The sequence below is a fragment of the Anomaloglossus baeobatrachus genome, chromosome 4 (genome assembly GCF_048569485.1).
Source record: "Anomaloglossus baeobatrachus isolate aAnoBae1 chromosome 4, aAnoBae1.hap1, whole genome shotgun sequence".
In the NCBI taxonomy this organism is placed as follows: Eukaryota; Metazoa; Chordata; class Amphibia; order Anura; family Aromobatidae; genus Anomaloglossus; species Anomaloglossus baeobatrachus.
Window position 1 is genome coordinate 669,346,162 of NC_134356.1, and position 9,000 is coordinate 669,355,161.

The following is a 9,000-nucleotide window of genomic DNA, read 5'->3' on the forward strand; positions in this document are numbered from 1 at the left end:
ACGCTGATGCTGGGAGGAGAGAGGCTGATGCTGCGGGCAGAGAGGCTGATGATGCGGGTAGAGAGGCTGATGCTGGCGCAGCATGGCGGATGGAGCACGTTTGGTAATGCGCAGCATGGCGGATGGAGCACGTTTGGGAGTGCGCAGCATGGCGGATGGAGTACGTTTCGGAGTGCGCAGCATGGCGGATGGAGCACGTTTGGGAGTGCGCAGCATGGCGGATGGAGCACGTTTGGGAGTGCGCAGCATGGCGGATGCAGCACGATGGCGAGTGCGGAGTATGGCGGATGGAGCATGTTTGGGAGTGCGCAGCATGGCGGATGGACCACGTTTGGCAGTGCGCAGCATGGCGGATGGAGCACGTTTGAGAGTGCGCAGCATGGGAGATGGAGCACGATGGGGGGTGCGCAGCATAGGGGATGGAGCACGATAGGGAGTGCACTGCATGGGGGATGGAGCACGATGGGGAGTGCCCAGCATGGCGGATGGAGCACGTTTGGGAGTGCGCAGCATGGCGGATGGAGCACGTTTGGGAGTGCGCGGCATGGCGGATGGAGCACGTTTGGGAGTGCGCAGCATGGATGATGGAGCACGATGGGGGGGTGCGCAGCATAGGGGATAGAGCACGATGGGGAGTGCGCTGCATGGGGCATGGAGCACGATGGGGAGTGTGGAGTATGGCGGATGGAGCACGTTTGGGAGTGCGCAGCATGGTGGATGGAGCACATTTGGGAGTGCGCAGCATGGCGGATGGAGCACGTTTAGGAGTGCGCAGCATGGGAGATGGAGCACGATGGGGAGTGCGCAGCGTGGCGGATGGAGCACGATGGGGAGTGCGCAGCATGGGGAATGGAGCACGATGGGGAGTGCGCAGCATGGCGGATGGAGCACGTTTGGGAGTGCGCAGCATGGCGGATGGAGCACGTTTGGGAGTGCGCAGGATGGGAGATGTAGCACGATGGGGGGTGCGCAGCATAGGGGATGGAGCACGATAGAGAGTGCACACCTCCCCCCAACACACACACACGCGCGCGCGCGCACTGCACAACACACCACACACACACACTGGAAACCACAAACAACTGCCCTACACAGACACCCACACACAGACAACGCTGCACACACAAATATACGCACATACCGCACATATATATAACAAAAATCATACATGAACTACACAATACGTAAATTCTAGAATACCCGATGCGTAGAATCGGGCCACCTTCTAGTAAGAATATATGCACAGTTTTGCAGCCAGAATCACATGTAATAGGATTAGATACACGGACAGTGTCTGCTTTGTTGAGTGACAGATTCAGAGCAGCTTCCTGTAGCCACCACTAGGGGCGCTCTCGTGTCTGTCACCTATGGACGCAGCATCAGGCGTCATTCAGACATCATGTGACATCTGATTTTTCACAGACATCACTCATACCCATTGTAACCTATGGAGCTGCTTTCCCACAGCTCGGATGAGAAGGGCCGATACAAGTCTGTGGGTCCGTGAAAAACACGTACAGCACACGGATAGGACCAGGGTAATCCTGCTGCATGTGCTGCACACGGGTGATGACACATGGACTGTAGACTAATACAGTTAGGTCCAGAAATATTTGGACAGTGACACAAGTTTTGTTATTTTAGCTGTTTACAAAAACATGTTCAGAAATACAATTATATATATAATATGGGCTGAAAGTGCACACTCCCAGCTGCAATATGAGAGTTTTCACATCCAAATCGGAGAAAGGGTTTAGGAATCATAGCTCTGTAATGCATAGCCTCCTCTTTTTCAAGGGACCAAAAGTAATTGGACAAGGGACTCTAAGGGCTGCAATTAACTCTGAAGGCGTCTCCCTCGTTAACCTGTAATCAATGAAGTAGTTAAAAGGTCTGGGGTTGATTACAGGTGTGTGGTTTTGCATTTGGAAGCTGTTGCTGTGACCAGACAACATGCGGTCTAAGGAACTCTCAATTGAGGTGAAGCAGAACATCCTGAGGCTGAAAAAAAAGAAAAAATCCATCAGAGAGATAGCAGACATGCTTGGAGTAGCAAAATCAACAGTCGGGTACATTCTGAGAAAACAGGAATTGACTGGTGAGCTTGGGAACTCAAAAAAGCCTGGGCGTCCACGGATGACAACAGTGGTGGATGATCGCCGCATACTTTCTTTGGTGAAGAAGAACCTGTTCACAACATCAACTGAAGTCCAGAACACTCTCAGTGAAGTAGGTGTATCTGTCTCTAAGTCAACAGTAAAGAGAAGACTCCATGAAAGTAAATACAAAGGGTTCACATCTAGATGCAAACCATTCATCAATTCCAAAAATAGACAGGCCAGAGTTAAATTTGCTGAAAAACACCTCATGAAGCCAGCTCAGTTCTGGAAAAGTATTCTATGGACAGATGAGACCAAGATCAACCTGTACCAGAATGATGGGAAGAAAAAAGTTTGGAGAAGAAAGGGAACGGCACCTGATCCAAGGCACACCACATCCTCTGTAAAACATGGTGGAGGCAACGTGATGGCATGGGCATGCATGGCTTTCAATGGCACTGGGTCACTTGTGTTTATTGATGACATAACAGCAGACAAGAGTAGCCGGATGAATTCTGAAGTGTACCGGGATACACTTTCAGCCCAGATTCAGCCAAATGCCGCAAAGTTGATCGGACGGCGCTTCATAGTACAGATGGACAATGACCCCAAGCATACAGCCAAAGCTACGCAGGAGTTCATGAGTGCAAAAAAGTGGAACATTCTGCAATGGCCAAGTCAATCACCAGATCTTAACCCAATTGAGCATGCATTTCACTTGCTCAAATCCAGACTTAAGACGGAAAGACCCACAAACAAGCAAGACCTGAAGGCTGCGGCTGTAAAGGCCTGGCAAAGCATTAAGAAGGAGGAAACCCAGCGTTTGGTGATGTCCATGGGTTCCAGACTTAAGGCAGTGATTGCCTCCAAAGGATTCGCAACAAAATATTGAAAATAAAAATATTTTTTTTGGGTTTGGTTTATTTGTCCAATTACTTTTGACCTCCTAAAATGTGGAGCGTTTGTAAAGAAATGTGACAATTCCTACAATTTCTATCAGATATTTTTGTTCAAACCTTCAAATTAAACGTTACAATCTGCACTTGAATTCTGTTGTAGAGGTTTCATTTCAAATCCAATGTGGTGGCATGCAGAGCCCAACTCGCGAAAATTGTGTCACTGTCCAAATATTTCTGGACCTAACTGTAATACGCGGACCGTACACTGATGACACACAGGTCGTACACTGATGACACACGGACTGTACACTGATGACACACGGACCGTACACTGATGACACACGGACAGTACACTGATGACACACAGACTGTACACTGATGACACACGGACCGCACACTGACTGCACACAGATAACACACGGACCGTACACTGATGACACACAGACTGTACACTGATGACACACGGACCGCACACTGACTGCACACAGATGACACACGGACCGTACACTGATGACACACGGACAGTACACTGATGACACACAGACCGTACACTGATGACACACGGACCGTACACGAATGACACACGGACCGCACACTGATGACATGCGGACTGTACACTGATGATACACGGACTGCACACTGATGACACAGACCGTACACGGATGAAACACGGACTGTACACTGATGACACACGGACCACACACTGATGACACACGGACTGTACACTGATGACACATGGACTGTATACTGATGACACACAGACCGTACAGTGATGACACACAGACCGTACACTGATGACACACAGACCGTACACTGATGACACACGGACCGTACACTGATGACACACGGACTGTACACTGATGACACACAGACCGCAAACTGATGACACACGGACTGTACACTGATGACACACGGACTGTACACTGATAACACACGGACCGTACACTGATGACATGCGGACTGTACACTGATGACACACGGACCCCACACTGATGACACACGGACCGCACACTGATGACACACGGACCGCACACTGATGACACACAGACTGTACACTGATGACACGCGGACAGTACACTGATGACATGCAGACTGTACAGTGATGACGCAGACCGCACACTGATGACACACAGACCGCACACTGATGACGCAGACAGTACACTGATGACAGACAGACTGTACATTGATGACACACGGACAGTATACTGATGACAGCCCTATCCTGGACTAATGCAGAAACAAAGACTCTGAATCCAGCGATGTGTCACTTACTTGGCTGCCTGCTGTAGTTTTGATAAAATTACAGTTTGATCAGCAGGAGATTACCACTAGATAAATCTATATGCAGTGAGCCCCCCTAGTGGTGGCTGCATAAATCTGTATGTTGGGAGCTCCCTCTAGTGGTGGCTGCATAAATCTGTATGTTGGGAGCTCCCTCTAGTGGTGGCTGCATACATCTGTATGTTGGGAGCTCCCTCTAGTGGTGGCTGCATAAATCTGTATGTTGGGAGCTCCCTCTAGTGGTGGCTGTATAAATCTGTTTGTTGCTAGCTCCCTCTAGTGGTGGCTGCATAAATCTGTATGTTGGGAGCTCCCTCTAGTGGTGGCTGCATAAATCTGTATATAGTGAGCTCCCTCTAGTGGTGGCTGCATAAATCTGTATGTAGTGAGCTCCCTCTAGTGGTGGCTGCATAAATCTGTATGTTGGGAGCTCCCTCTAGTGGTGGCTGCATAAATCTGTTTGTTGTTAGCTCCCTCTAGTGGTGGCTGTATACATCTACACTGGAGATCAAAATTAGAGAACAGCACACAATTTCCTAAATGTTCCTGTCATATAATCACATAGGACAGCACGTCCTATGTGATTATATCCTAACATGAGAAAACTCTCAGGATTTTCCGCTTATTCCTTAAACTGAATTTATTGTAAAGCAAATAATAAAAATGTAAATGAGATAAATGAAAAAGACACCGATCACAATTAGAGAACACTTTCAGATCGCTGCAAGTTATTGGTGTTAATCTGCACCTGGTGCTAATTTCCTTAATCTGACAAACCCTATGTAACTGGCAGCCTAACTTTCCATGCTGCACTGACTTTGCCGTTCCAAAGTGACTGAAACCCTCCAGCAGCAGGTTGTTCATATGAAGGCCAAAGGGGTGACCCTATCAGCCATAGCAAGAGAAGTTGGTTGTTCCAAGTCTGTGATTTTGAGAATATTACATCTTTACAACATCACAAACTCTTTCAAGTCTCCCAAGAAGGCTGGTCCCCCTCGAAAGACAAATGCAAGAAACGACAAGATAATGCGGAGACTCTCCATGAGTAATAGTTTCACCACTGCAGCTGGAATTGCCGCCAGTTCAGCACTGAACAGGGTCAGGATCTGTCTCGTCATACAGGGTCACAACATTTAAGAGCATTTGGACTGAAAGCCCACTCTGCAGTGACCAAACCTCTCATTAGCAGAAATAATCAACAAGACTAGACTCACCTTTGGTGAGGAGCATGTTGTGTGGACAGAGGAGAAGGGTCCACAGCTCATTTTAGTGATGACAGCAAGTTTAATTTATTTGGATGTGATTTGAAACATTATGTTCATTGACAAACTGGGGAAAAACTGAACCCAAAGTGTGTTAAGAAATCAGTGAAAGGCGGTGGAGGAACGGTCACGATTTGGGGAATGTTTTCTGCAGCAGGAGTTGAGCCTCTCATACAGCTACATGGCAGAGTGACTGCAAGTGTGGATCAGAACCTTCTTCATAACACGCGGCTCATCACTTGTGTCCATCACTCAATCAGCAATTCTCATGCAGGACAATGTCACCTGTCACACAGCAAAACGGGGAAAGCCGATCCTTGATACAGAAAACTTTGAAACAATGAAATGGCCACAGCCCAGAGTCCTGATCTAAACCCAATAGAAAACCTCTGGAAAATCTTTGGTGGCAAAGTTATGGCCAAGAAACCCACAACAGTCAAAGAAGTGTGGAAGAGACTGGAAGAAGAGTGGACCAAAATCCCACCAGAGCAGTGTGAGAGATCAGTGATGTCCTGTGGCCGCAGATGTGCTGCAGTCATTCACAGCGACGGCCGGTGCACGTCCTACTGATCGGTGACTGTTACCTGCAGAACATTTACTGATCATCTCTCTCTGTGCTGCAGTCATTGCTGCTCTCTAATTATCATCATCATCACGTATGGGGAAAATAAAGGTTTTATGTTGATAAACTTTGGATCTTTTGTAAACCCTGTTCTAGTGTCATAGTGCACCCCTTACAGGAAACTGGAGTATGGTCATCAATGGAGATGGGCGGCACGGTGGCTCAGTGGTTAGCACTGCGGTCTTGCAGCATTGGGGTCCTGGGTTCAAATCCCACCAAGGACACCATCTGCAAGGAGTTTGTATGTTCTCCCCATGTTTGCGTGGGTTTCCTCTGGGGTCCCCGGTTTCCTCCCACACTCCAAAGACATACAGATAGGGACTCTAGATTGTGAGCCCCAATGGGGACAGTGTTACCAATGTATATAAAGCACTGCGGAATTAATAGCGCTATATAAATGAATAAAATTAATTAAATCCAAATCTGCTTTTTTCTGTCGCATGAAAGACGTTTGGTAAAAGAAACAAACCCCAGACGCAGCCGCACTTTGCAGGCGTGAGGATTTGTGAAGTCTTGTAGTATGTGTATTCTTTTTGTTGCTTTATTCATTGCTTGGCTCCTCACGGCCTTAATCAGGATTACTCTTCACTGGTTCTTACAGCCACTTATAGTTTGTTTTTTTCCCCTGGATGTTAGGGATGTGAAAAACTGCAAAAAATGTACCGTAATTACATGTTTGTGTCATATAACAAAAGTTTGCGTATGTGGAAGGGTATGTGCCCACGAATAACACTCACTACGTTCTGGACACGGCGGGTCCTGAGCTGCGGGGCTGCGCGTCCCCTCCGCTGGAAACTGCAGCTGCTCGTACCCACGATCAGGGTTTAGTGCGCTGCGGTCTCTCGCTTGCGTTCTCCCTACGGCGGACGCGTGCGATCCCGCAGCAAACAATTGATATGCTGCGGTCTGGAAACTCGCTCCGCAGGTCAGTGTTTGCTGCGGAAAAAACAAGCACAGTGGGCGCTGGATTTCTAGCTATCCCTCCACTGTGCTTGTACTGTACAATGCAGCATTGTAGACGCAATGAAAACACTCTACATCCAAAATGCTGCAAAGACTGATCATGGTTCACACAGGGCATCTTTTTCTGCGTTTTTGAGATCACAAAGATGCCCCTGCATTCATTTCCTCCTCCCAGCAAAGTCTATGAGATTTCGATTTTGCTGTCCACACAGAGCATCTTTTTTTGGCTGCGTTTTTGAAGATGCAGCATGTCAATTCTTTCTGCGTTTTTGAGCCCTTCCAGTCAATAGATTTGACTTAAAAAACGCATAGGGCAAAATGCGGTATAAACACATCAAAAAACGAGTCAAAACGAATGTGTTTTTGATGCGTTTTTGCCGCGGGTGTGTTTTTATGCTGCATCTCTGCCAGTCCCGCCCTCCTCCTCGCCCCCGCCTTCAACCTCACCCTCACCCCCATCCTCATCCTCACCCCCACCCCCACCCTTGCCCTCACCCTCACCCCCACCCTCATCCTCACCCCCACCCCCGCCCTCACCCCCATCCTCATCCTCACCCCCACCCTAACCCTCACCCCCACCCTCACCCTTGCCCTCACCCTCACCTCCACCCCCGCCCTCACCCCCATCCTCATCCTCACCCCCACCCTAACCCTCACCCTTCCCCTCACCCTCACCCCCACCCTTGCTCTCACCCCCACCCTCATCCTCACCCTTGCTCACCCCCATCCTCACCCCCACTCTCTTCCTCACCCTCACCCCCACCCTTTCCCTCACCCTCATCCTCACCCTCACCCCCACCCTTGCCCTCACCATCACCGTCAACCCCATCCTCACCCCCACCCTCACCCCCTCCTTTACCCTCATCCTCACCTAGGCTCATCACAGACTTGTATACCTATTGCTCCGCTTCTTCTTCTCTACCTATTTCCCAGCACTGAAGGGTCTCCACACCCATTTGTGATGGGGTCCTTCACCCATATCACACAATCAAGAGAGCAAGAGGTGGCTGTACAATCCAAAGAGCATTTATTCAAAGCATATCAAATAGTCCATAACATAATCCACCACACAGAGGGTAAAAATAGTCCAGAAACACGAATATAGTCCAGTAATGGATAAGTGTCAGGTCTCTCTGAGGAGCCACAGCTTTTCCCTCAGAGGTTCAATCTTCATCCTTTTCTCTTCTCCTGCTCAGCCAAACTGACAAATCCCCCAGGTAAGCAGAGAGTTTACAGTAGGTGGATCCCAGGCCCCCTGCCCCAGACTTAGGGACAGGGACACTACAGGGGGTGATTACCTACAGACAATACAATGTACACACACGCAATACAAATAATGGACAATGAACCAAGCGTAAAATATGAACCTACACAGTACACCAGGTCCCACCATCACACCATTCTTGCACACTCCAGGTTTGCATTGGTTTCATTGTACAGCCTTTTGTGACCCTGCTCTGTTTGAGATAAGGGGGTCTCCCAATTGTAATTTAATATCGGCACTTATGTATATACATTTTGAGATGTTATTTATTACTGTTCATTGGGCTCGTCCCAATTCCTTTTGTTGCCCTCAGCAACCTTTCCTTTTCATCCAGGCTTATTACAGGCGTGTACATTTTGTGTTTGACCTTCACTTTGTTATTTATATAGCCCTTTAGGGTCTTTATATCTACCCTTGTATATTTGAGGCTGCACTGTTTTTGTTTTACAGCCTTTTTGTTACCTTGTTCCTGTGGAGTATTTTGGTTCTCAATTGCAATTTTCATTGATATGTACAGTGCCTACAAGTAGTATTCAACCCCCTGCAGATTTAGCAGGTTTACACATTCGGAATTAACTAGGCATTGTGACATTTGGACTGTAGATCAGCC